This window comes from Diplotaxodon limnothrissa, linkage group LG7, assembly GCF_057381915.1.
Source record: "Diplotaxodon limnothrissa isolate DT_005_m linkage group LG7, D_limnothrissa_male_GT1.1, whole genome shotgun sequence".
Lineage (NCBI taxonomy): Eukaryota > Metazoa > Chordata > Actinopteri > Cichliformes > Cichlidae > Diplotaxodon > Diplotaxodon limnothrissa.
Window position 1 is genome coordinate 19336795 of NC_140602.1, and position 12907 is coordinate 19349701.

The window sequence follows — 12907 nt, forward strand, 5'->3', positions numbered from 1 at the left end:
GTGCCGCCCGGGTAATGGAGGAAATGAGTGTGCCGACTAGAGAAAAATCAACTGAGAGCGTGACCGAAGGTTACCGAAGAGAAAACAGATGATGGTTCCAAGGCCGGAGAGATTGTCGAACTGAAGAGCCATAGAAGTCCCGTAGTGTGAAGGTATTTCGGCTATTTCAAGTCTGACAAAAAACAGAGTAGCTCGCACTGTAAATTGTGCCGAAAGCAAGTCTGGGAATACAATAAACCGGTGCATGCTCAATCTCTGACTGGAAGCGCTAATTTGTCATTCGGCTTTTGTCAGACTAAAGTAACTATTAAAACTGTTTAAAAAGCTAAGCTATACAACAAGGAGAAATTGAGAATTTCCTTTTAGTTCTCAGTTTATTTGATATTGACAAAAGTTAGTCACTTTGTCTGTTATTCTGTAAAACAAACTAAGATTTATTTTTAGAATTAATATTTTGTTTCTAAGTGGAACTGACAATTTAGTCGTCTGTTTTGTTTGTTCTATTTTGAAACTTAAACGCTTTAGCGGCTGCCTTTTGTGTAGTTTGCAATATTTGCCTTCATTTATCTAAAAAAGTCTCATGTTCCTTAAGTACATCTACCCTGTTGAACTTATTATGGGAAATAAATATTTAAATCAAAACAAGCTGCTGATTATTTCACATTTTACTCGTGAGCAATGGTACATTTAAATCTTACAAATATAGTTATTTGGCTTACATCGTGATATATATCGTTATCGCCTGAAATGAAAAAAACATATCGTGATATGAAAAAATCTTATATCGCCCAGCTCTACTAGCGACACAGCTATGTTAGCATAACATTAGCACAGTGAAGCTGGAGGATGAACGCCAACTTTTTTTTCACTCGATAAAAGTTAACGTGAGGGATTCTGGTGGTTAGGGACAAATGCAATCGCATAGCAGGATGCTATACACGGCCCAAACTTCAGTCAGGAGAACAACTGAGATTATTCATCCAAAATACGAGGTTAGTTATTAATATACTGCAACAACATGGGAATAGAACAGCTCGAGAGAATTGAACATTAATGAATCAATGTTACGGAAGTGGAGGAAGCACGGTTTTTGGCTTTCCCCATATTTCAAAAGTGCTTCATCTCTTTCCTGTGACTGACGCCCGGTATAATTTACAGATGATAATGGTTTTAGCCGCTGCAATGCTTTCGACCAAAACAGGCGCAGCTTGATGACATCATCAACATGCGCTATCGCGATATAGTCAAAATCTCTATCGTTGGCCAAATTTATATCGTTTCTATCGTATATCGTTTATATTGCCCACCCCTAGTTGTTGGTTTTCCCTCGATTTCTGAGTCGACAAGCGCCTTTGTTACTGGGACCAGTAATTTTAAGAAAGGCCCCCATTAGAACCCATGAGAAATGCAAGAAATGCATTATTGCTCAGTCTGCAATATCTTTCCCAGAACAAACACCAATTGCAAATAACATACTAAAAATAAACCTGAAAAATCTGTTTAGAACAGCGTACTATGTTGCAAAGAGTGAACTACCACTGGCAAAATTTAGCAGTCTTTGCAAACTTCAAAAAGCAAATGGCCTCGATCTTGGTTCCACATGCCTCTTACCCGTGACTTCAGTGGAAATTTCAAATTCAGGATCTGACACAGACCGATTCATGTTCTACACAGTTCTTACAAGTTCTTAGAAATTTCTGTTCAATTAGAACCAAGTATTTGAGTTGATGATTGTAATTTTTGTTGTACAATCTTGTAATTTGTGTTTCAACAATATTTTGATTAATGTTTTGTTTCCGTTACAATTATACTTTAATGTATAATATTGTAAAGGAAACAAAACATCAATCAAAACATTACTCTCTTTTTTTATTCGGGCTACTTAAATTTATTTTGGGCTACCAAAAACTGAAGAGTCCCTGCCCAAAGGGCTACCAGGGATTTTGAAATTTTGCGAGCCCTGAATCACAAAGACACACTTGATGTATTTTAATCAGAGAAAGGAGAAACAGGACATGATCATGCATAGTGTTGGTCTTTATAACAAAGGTGACAGACTTGGTTGTTTGATATAAGGATGACAAAAACAGCAGGAAACAAGAGGAGGACTTATCCATCTACTGCCTGTCTCATTATTAGTGGTTTATAAAGGATGAGAGCTCTTTAAGGACAAACTTCAGCACAGCATGGTTGAGTCCGCGCCCTCAACACAGTTCGCGGGCCAAATATTTGGTCAACACTCTGCTCGGCGTTTCCTAAAACGTTTAAATACGTTTGGCTTCACACCGAAAAACAGACCCAGCTTCGGCAGAAACCTAAACTAACTAACCGACCAAAGAGCCGCGTTAAGTGGGGATATCACTAACATCATGTAACTTAGCCGAGGGTTCGCTAAATGTGACTTTTTAAGACTTTTCATTATGCTAACATTTGTTCCGCTGTATAGTTGAAGTGAGATAAAAGCCCAGTACTTACTTTCGACTTTATATCTGGACCGCGTCGCTTCGACCGTCCGCCATTTTTCTTAAACCTTTGACTCGCAATGAATCCTGGGATATAGCGGGCCAACTCAAATCTGCTGCTGCGCAGCTGTGAGCGTGGGCTAGGGGCTTTTATCCGTGTGCGCGTGCGTTCTTTGTGACGTCACTGGCAGATCAAAGGAATTCGCTTTTGCTTTGATCTGTCAGCCACGTCACAGGCAGCTAAACCCTTAAATAGGAGCTCTCAGACAGACAAATCACTGCTCATCTGTTTGCAAATGTTCAACAGTCGTTCTCTAAAACAAGAAAATTCTCACACCTTTCTTCTCAAAAGAAGAAAATCTCATTTTATTGATACGATAATGGCAACACACAGCGAAAATGAGATTTCAATCGTGGTCATAGCAGACCATATTATGCCACCTTATCAACAGGTGCTTTGAAAGGCTCTCTGAAGTTCAGTGGAGCATGATCAAAAATGACACATGCTACTCCGGCGTCCGAGCGGTGCTCGCTGATATGATTTGTGAAATCATTCAGATCGCCTCTAGCAGAATCCTGAAAGTAGCCCTTCCTATTATTCAGGATTGCATGACGAGGGAAGAGCCTTTAGATGCGGGAAAAATAATCCCGTTCCTTGGAGACTCGATTTCAGCCGCCAGCGCTCTTAATGTCCCAAAACAGCGACACGAGAGCGCTGACGAGCTGACACGGATGGTTGAGGAAGGGATCTCCGAAAAGCTCAGCAATTGAATTCATTACAAAAAGCCCCAATCTCCCGCAAGACCCCGCCGTTTATGTTAGCGGGAAATGTAGTAATATTGAAAAGCTGCACCGCATGGTTTGTCACGCTGCCTCGTGCCTTAAAATGCATGTAGCACGTAAGCTGCGCTGCCAGTGCCTGTCAAGAGGGTCTGATTCCGGTACAGAAAGTATGGATTCAAAGATGCCATTGCAACTAGCAATCGCAGAGATTTCTGCAATTTTGTCATCAAGCAGCTCAGATGGAGCGATGACAGAAAAAGATGAGGATGAGGAAAAAATGGAGATCCCACAAGAATCAGTTCTAACAGAACAAGACAAAATAACATCAACTGCAGACAGCCAAAGTATCCGAGCTCCAACCCCAGTAGAAGTGGTTGCAGCTGACATCTTAAATGAGATACTTGGGAACATGCATTCAAGCAGTGAAGAGCTCTGTGAGAGATGTAGCTTACCCAAACCTGCCTTTACTGCAGGATTAATTATCAACAAGGTGAGAGACGACTTCTCTAAATGTTTGCCATCCACCTCACACTCCGGGCTCAAAGCGCGCAAACACCGCTTTTCCATGTTTGCGAAAAAACAGTTTGAAAAACTGCAAAAAGAGCTGAGACAAGTAATAAAGACAAACAGGAAATTTGTTGTTTGTCTACAAAACATGTGTAAGTTCCACAAGTATAAACAGTGTCCTCCGATGAAAGTATGGTTTTCAGTCCCCCTTTCAGTCGAGCCCCTTCCCGAAACACACTTCGCTACATACGTTCTTCTCCAGTTGAATTTGACACCATTAGATCAGAGGTTTGACAAGTTAACAAAGAAAGAAGAACACTTCATCATCCATAAAACATTGGAAGACTGTTTGATCTACTTATGACAGGTCGACTTTATCAAATTCCTGAGCCTCTAATGGGTAGAGCCCTCTCCGACACAGTCATCTCCAGGACTCCACAACCAGCACATGACTCAAACTGTCCCTTTTCTGCTGAAGTCCTCTATGTCTTCGTAGAATACGCAGTAGAAAAGTTTTTACAAAAGCTTTTACTCTGGGTGGAGAACGAGGGCAAAGATCAAATGATTGAGGACAAGGTTTCTGTGGCGATGGATGACATTCAGAACTTTATTAAAAGAACAAGGACCCCAACATAGGAAACAAGCACAGATTCAGATGGCAGTGGTAAAGAATCTGTTCCATCACCTCAAACACCAAAATCTGGGAGCATGTCACCAGAAAAAAGTTCTCTGGCACCTGAAAAATCACCTGGAACACCAAAATCTGGGACCATGTCTCCCAAAAAATTCTCTGCCAGCGTTTCAGGCTCTCTCAAAGATTCCTCTTTAAAGTCAGAGATGAGTTCTGTGTCAGGGTCATCTTCTGATGTTGAGAAGAATTCCAGTCAGTTCGTGTTCTCGCTCTTCCTGAGAGTCATCACCAAATCTAAAACTGACACTCAGCACTGGGTTGCCAGGACCGCTGCATCTACTAAAAAAGAACTAGACACGGTACTACACCGTCTGAAAGATCTGATACAGCCTGAACTCAGCAGCACAGAGTCCGCCACAAGTCTGACAAATAACAAGGAAAAGTTCATGAAGAAAATAGCCAAATACCTCATCAAGGAGTTTGGCTCCCCAGACAATGTCTTAAAGGTTGCGATGGCAAATGATTTGTCTTTTGATGAGGCTCTGATAAGGCATATAACAATCAGGCTCCAAATCATCCCCATTCCTCCAAAACAAGTCCAAAATTTCCAGGTTTTTTTTTCCTACTGTGGGAAAAGCTCTGCGAAAACCCTTTAGGTGATTCATTAAAGCCAGCAATGATTAACATAACCATTCTGGCTTTTCCCCACTGCCCTGCTTCTTTTAATATCTTGAAGCAGAATCTTAGCACCAAGTCAAAAATTGAAAGCATCACCATCAAATTTTATGATCTGCCCTCAAATCCAAATTTTAACAACTGTAATTCAGGCCATCTCGTCTCCATTTTAATTCCCCCACCCCAAACCGGTTGCAGCGATGGCCGCCCCTTCTGAGCCCGGTTCTGTTGGAAGTTTCCTCCTGGTAATGTCTCCTAGTATTTGGTCAGAGGGGTGATCATTTGATTGTTGGGGCTCTCTGTAGTACTGTATGGTTTTGACCTTACACTACAAACAGGGAGGAGACTTTGTGATTTGGGGCTTGATTTTTAAAATATCTAATTCGGCGTGAAATAAAAAAAAAATCCAAATTAAAAATACATCCAAACTTTGCGTTTTTCCTCTGTTGTCAAATATGTAGAAAGTGTTGCACATGCGATTTTAGTAAATTTGCATCAAGATGCCAACATGTGTCTGTTTGTGCTTATTTTTAATTCTAGATGTAGACCTGCCATCTGAAAATTAGCACCTAGCCCACTTAGAACGATTTCTTTATTTCACATTTTTATTTCACTTACCTTGTAGAGCCGTGGTTCTCAAACTTTTTTTGCTAGGCCCCGTTTTGGCTACGTCCACATGTACACAGTAACTGTGTGTGTATGTAAGCATGTACAAACTGCAGATAATAAGATTAACAACAACAGTATTTTGCCTATATCCTCCATTGTAGAAATTAATCTCATGTAAATAATAACGTGGGGGCATACCGCCACGTAAAAAGAGGCGCACACTTTGACGTTGGGTGACAAAATCTCTGTTTACCTCGTCCATATGTAAATGCAAAAACGGACTTTTCGAAAATCTCCATCCTGGCAGGAGTTTTTTAAAAAAATCTCAGTTTTCAGTGATCAAAAACGCCGTTTATGTGCGGACGAAAGGCACAAACGCATAGAAAAATCTGCCTTTTCAAAAATACCCGTGTACGTGTGGATGTAGCCTTGTTTTACAAGAACATTTTCGCCCCCTCCCGACACAAACACATCCTCCAACCACACACACACATATTTTGTTTTCAAACTCCATTGCAGTTTATTTCACACCTCAAACCTTTTGTAAACAATTCAACAAATAAAAGTTAACTACAGTAAATTACAGGTTGCAATAAAATAAATTACTTCCTCCTTTAAATAACAGAAAAACCTGTGTAAGAATATTCAACACTGTCTGTGAAGGTTCTCAGTCATCCAGGTCATCGTAGTCAAAGGACTTCTTTAAAGAAGTCCAGACGCTTTTCTTTGCAAGCTTAAAAAAGTTCATTTACCTGTTATTACCACACACCAAATCCGGTTGTTGGTACTTGCTGGCTTGTGTAGCCACTAGGTAACAAAAGTTCAACACTGCCCCTAGCATCCTGGAGCACTTCTGTTGTCTTTTGTACGTGTTTTGAGTTTTTATGTGCGTCTGAGTTTTTACGTGTTTTGGAGTTTGTGCGTGCTTCGGAGTTTGTACGTGTTTTTGAGTTTTTACGTGTTTTGGAGTTTGTACGTGCTTCAGGGTTCGTACGTGATTTGAAGTTTGTATGTGCTTTGTCTGTAGGGGCCACCGTAAATATACTTTTATTTATTCACGCCACATAAAATGTAATAAATAAATCATATAATACAAAAATCAACTATTCACATTTCAACTTTTAACTATTTAAATTTTCAGCTTTTTCCTTTTATAAATTTAAAGTGAAACAACACAAAACACTGCAAACCACAACACAATTAAATATAAATTATAATGTGAAAACAAAAAGAACATGCATATTCTCTGTCATATGGACCTGCATGACTAACTTTCTGAATGCAACTGAAAATAGTTGTGGCTGATTACTATCCGATTGTTAAGTGATGACGTGACGAATCCTACTTCCGGGCCTAAAGTAGTCTGCATTTAATATGGCTTTTGTGTTGTTAACATGTTTAATGTTATGTATTTTCTTCTATTTAATCTCAAAAAGCTCCTAAAACAGTCAGTGATCACTGTTGACCTCCCTCGGCTTTTATTACCGCTAATCATTTATTTAAGCTCAGTTTTTAAAACCTTAGGATGTAACTACAGCCCAGCCCATGCAGCAGTATATGAATGACTAACCTCGTATTGTGGATGAATTATCTCAGTTGTTCTCCTGGCTGAAGTTTGGTCATTTTACAGCATCCTGCCATGCGATTACATTTGTTCCTGACCAGTGTTGGTCAAGTTACTTGAAAAAAGTAATCAGTAACTAATTACCGATTACTCCCCCAAAAAAGTAATCCCGTTACTTTACTGATTACTTATTTTCAAAAGTAATTAATTACTTAGTTACTTTTTAAAAACACGATTTACAACCTGAATAGGTGATAAAGCGATAGATCTTTCAGCCCAATTCTACTTTTTCTGCATAATCCATCATACAAAATGTAATCAAATGGAAAAGTCTCTTTTTAAAACTTGTTTTATTAGTTTTAACCTTTTAAACTTTATGCATCAAGCAAAAATTAAATTATATGCAACATTCTCTGACTGGAAGAAATTTGTTTAACATTTAAACCTATTTTCTGCACATTCCAGCACATAAAATATTTTTTTTGTGTGTGTTTACACTCACTCTTTCAAGTAAAACACAGCAGAAAATAAATAACATCAAAGACTAGTGGTCCTGTTGCTCTATTTTCACCTGTAAAGCAGGAGTGGCATAGGCGGAGGTTTACCCTGGTGAAGGTGTGCCGCAGCGGTCAGTGGAAGAATCCGCGAGTTTCTCTGTGAGTTGCCCATTACGTCGTAGCGCACTCGGTGCTTGCTTGGAAATTTGGGGGGGGGGGGTTTGCTTTAAAAAGAAGTTTTCTTCCCACGCACAACGGACACTAATGTTTTTGTCACTTTTTATGGAATCAAACTCAAAATAAGGTCTGTCATTTGTAAACTGGTTTTTGCTGTCTCCAGATAAGTCAGGAATATTTTGCTGACTCATTTTAAAAATAACGGTTATTTAGTTTTAAGCTTTCCATTTTTTTAATGTTAAAATAATTTTTGCTATGATACCACCAGTTTTTCCCTCCAGTGGCCAGACCAGTTTTCATAGATACAGCTGTGACTGCTAGCTAGCTAGCTAGCTAATTAGCGAAAGTCAGCAATGTAGATAACAGGGAAAAGTGAAAACTTCATGGTTCTACTAATGTATAGAGAGAAAAAAATTATTGGAGGACTTTAATAAACACTATAATAATACCTATGTTCACTTTAAGGGGTTTCAGGCAAAGTTACACTGCCCTAGTTTAAACCTCAGCCCTTTTTGGCTGATGCTAACAAATGCTAATGTTAGCCTTCGATTTAGGCTGCTAAAGTAAAGACTTTTAGCCAGCTGACCAGGATAATTAATTTGGTGGTGAACAGACTACTGTGATAATATTATTTAAGTTTAGTTTCACCTCAGCACATGTATCATTATGCCCATGTTGCTGCAATTTTGTAGAAATGTTTAGTTAATATTTGCAGACACATTTTCCCTGTAACTAGGTTTTTACTCCAACATTTGTTAAAAAATGTAATTTATGAAATACTGAGCAGCATTTCTAGTATGTGGAATATTGTTGTCACCCCGTTGTGCTAATGTGATTAAAAAATAATAATTATGACTAAATAAATAGATAATCAGAATTAGAATCAGAAAAACTTTATTAATCCCGAAGGAAATTAATAAAGTTTCCTTTGCGACAAAAATACACAACATGAGGTGAGAGGAGGATAAAAAAAACTCCACCCAGAGTGAGCTCAGGGAACGGAAAAGTAAAAACTTCATGGTTCTACTAATATATAGAGAAAAAATAAATTATTTTAGGACTCTAATAAGTACTATAACTATAAAATGCATTTTGTGAAAATTATGTGAATGCTGATAGCTGAATGTTTTGAGCTGAAATGAAATAATTGCTGAATGTTAAGTCAAAATTTTTGAATGAGCTGGAAAATGCAGAATTTTCACCTGAAAACAAAAGTGCAGAACTGTTGAAAGCTGACACAGAAGAAGTTTAAAAATAGCTGAACGTGTTTAAAATGGAGATGAGAAAAAGCTGAGTAATGACAAAAGAAAATTTAGAGTCAGAAAACATCTGATTGAATATTAAAAGTTCATATTCTTTGAATCACTGAATGACTCAAATGTGATCCCTCTAACTTGGATCCACACAGTTCAAAAAGTTTACATCTCCTAGCTTTGAAACACACGCTGTTGTAAAGAGAACAACAATGGCTGAGTTTTGAGGGTAAAATGATGGCTAGAGTAGAGCAAACACTGTGCACACAGCAGCAGTTGAAACAAATGTTTTTAAGATGAATCTTGGGAGAGTGGCAGACAGCTCATAGACCCTGTGCACGAGAAAATGCTAACTTCCTGTTCTAAGAACGGATGTAGAGTTGTACATTTCCAGTAGCTTTATTTTACGGTCAATCGCTACTGCGAAGATGGACTCCAAAATCATGTCCAAAACACGAAAACGGAAAGATCACATTAAGTTACAAAGAGCAGAAGGTGGGAACACTCACCATTACTGTGTCATAAAAAAAATCAAATGATCAATTTTGACGTTTGAAGAGTGTAAATCGATTGGATGTTTACATCACTTAACACAAACAGAACTGCATTACAAAATCAGAAGGCACATCGTCCACATTCAGAAGCACATCTCTGTATAGTGACAGTTCTTATGATTTAAACATGCAAATGTTCAGCATTCAAACTACAGGTGAACAATAGTCAGATGTTTCCCCCATTATGTCGATATCAGCCAGTCAAGTACACACCTACACAGCATATCAACAAACCGTGGAAAAAAAAAAACACAGAAAAAAATTAATGAATGATTGCTGGTAATGGTCTCTATATATGTATGGCGTTATTTTTGTGCCACTATTCTGAGCGCATGTAAAAAAAAAAGGTTTGCAGCTGCAAGTGTTGTATTTTCAGGAAAAATTTATTTTGAGCGAAAAAAAGCTGAATTTGAGTGAACAAAATTCATTCCTGCGTGCAAAAAATGTATTTCGGTGTTTGCTATTATCCATACACATACACAATAGCAGCCCCTCTCACTCAGTTTTTGCATTTGCGCTCGCTCTCAACGTGTTGCTTGCGCTCTCAAATTCAAATTTTATTTGTCACGTACACAGTCATACACAGTACGATATGTAGTGAAATGCTTGGACAACTGCTCGTGACCTAAAGAAAACAAAAAAGGAAAAGGCTATGAATAAGATAGGAAATAAATATGAAAAATTAAAAAGGGTAAATTTAACTAGGAAGGAATAAAATATAAATTAAGGTTAAAAATGAAATAACTGTACAACACAAATTAGAATGAAGGGTAAATTTAACTGGGAAAGAATAAGATAAAATATATAAATTAAAGTTGAAAATAAAATAACTGTACAACAAAATACACAATATAGAACTATATAAGAATGTATGAAGAAATATAAATAAACATAATATTTGTCGTCAGCAAACTTGATGATGGTGGTGGAGCTGGTAGTGGCCACACAGTCATATGTGTACAAAGAGTACAGCAGGGGGCTCAGAACACACCCCTGGGGGGCTCCAGTGCTGAGAGTGGTGGAGGCTGAGACATGTCCGCCCATCCTTACGGCCTGTGGTCTGCCAGTTAGGAAGTTGGAGATCCACTGACACATAGATGAGCTGAGTCCCAGATGCTCCAGCTTGGTGGTGAGTGTGGAGGGAATTATGGTGTTAAATGCAGAGCTGTAGTCTATGAAGAGCATTTTAACATAATTCCCCTTTCTAGTGTCCAAGTGAGTGAGTGATGTGTGGAGGAGATGAGAGATGGCATCGTCTGTGGAACGATTTGGACGGTAAGCGAACTGTAGTGGGTCCAGTGTGTCTGGTAGTGAAGAAATGATGAAGTCTCTGACCAGGCGTTCAAAACACTTCATCACTACTGAGGTGAGGGCTACAGGGCGATAGTCATTGAGAGAAGCAGGGTGGGGTTTCTTGGGGACAGGAACAATGATGGACTCTTTGAAGCATGTGGGGATCACCGACTGAGATAAAGAGATGTTGAATATCTCAGTGAACACAGGAGCTAGCTGGTATGCGCAGTCTCTTAGGATACGACCTGGGATGCCGTCTGGTCCTGCTGCTTTCCTGGTGTTCACTCTTTTGAAGGCTCTCCTTACTTCATGCTCAGAGATGACGAGCACGTTTCCGGTGCTGGCAGTATCTTCCTGTCTGCAGCCGTTAGCGCCGCTAACACTGGCATTGTTGGAGTCCTTAGCTGCAGCCTCAAAGCAAGCATAGAAAGTCTTTAGCTCGTCTGCCAGAGTCACGGCCGCGTTCGTCATACCGGTTGTTGGTGCTTTATAGTCCGTTATTGTCCTTAGTCCCCGCCACAGGCTCCTAGAGTCACTCTGTTGGAGTTGTGACTCTAGTTTCCTCCCGTAGCGCTGCTTCGCCTCTTTCACCGCCCTCCGCACGTTATATGACGCGGCTTTGTACGGGTCCATGTCCCCCGTCGTGAGTCCCGTGTTGTAGGCAGCGGTGCGGGATCTCAGAGCGTCGCGGATGGTTTTATCCACCCACGGCTTCTGGTTGGGAAACATTGTGATAGTCTTTGTCTCCACGGTATCATCCGCTAGTTTCCCGATGAATCCCACAACCGCTTCCGTAAACACGTTGACATCATCATCGGAGCTGTTTCTGAACATGCCCCAGTCTGCGTCATCGAGTGCGTCCTGTAACGCGGCCACCGATTGATCCGTCCAGCGCGCGACCTTCCTCTGAACCGGAACTTCCTGTTTCAGCCTTTGTTTTTATTTTTGCGTCACAATAAGCGTCCCGGTGTTGTGTCTAGTGCTGTGTGAGTGCCTCATGCAGCTTGCATAAGGCGGTGACCGTGTCCGCTTATTGTGGAATATAAACGGCACTTATAATGACCGATGTAAATTCCCGAGGTAGATAAAAAGGACGACACATGATGGACAGTAGTTCCAGATTTGGTGTGCAGGAGCGTGTGAGAGGAACAACGTTCGCACTGTTGCACCAGTTGTTGTTCACCATTAAACACACGCCGCCTCCCCTTGACTTCCCCGAGTCCCGTGTCCTGTCCATGCGGTGAACCGAGAAGAACTCGGCCGGCTGGATGGCGTGGTCCGGCACCGCGGGGTTCAGCCATGTCTCGGTGAAGCAGAGGAGATTGCAGTCCCGAATGTCTCTCTGGAACTTTACCCTGGCCCTGAGGTCGTCAAGCTTATTCTCCAGTGACTGGACGTTGGCGAGCAGGATGCTAGGCAGAGGTGTGCGGTGTGCACGAGCTCTCAGCCTGTTCGTGACGCCGGCTCGCTTCCCTCTAGGCCGCCGCTTCCCTTTGTTCTCCCTCAAGATCTCACTCGGCCAGCTCGGATCCGGAGTTAAAAACTTCGAATTGTGAGTACATTGTATACCAATAGAAACAAGAGTGTCACTGTCATACCTAATGTACCCAATGGTGATGATTTTGCCGATTTAGAAACGCTGAAAACTAACTTAAAAAACAAAGACAAAGAAAAAGTGGTCGGAGCAGTCGTGACGGCAGCCGACCTCACCGGCGCCATCTTAACGCTCTCAACATTTCTGCCCGTGCGCGCTCAACTCTTTCTCTACACAGTTATATTTGTGCCACAAAACCAGCTAATCACTGTTCTGGTCTCCAATCAGCTCGAAATGACGAAATGCAATATCCCAGAATCCATTTCGTCCAAAACTCAAACGAGGCAGTGGCGGAGGAACACAGAGTG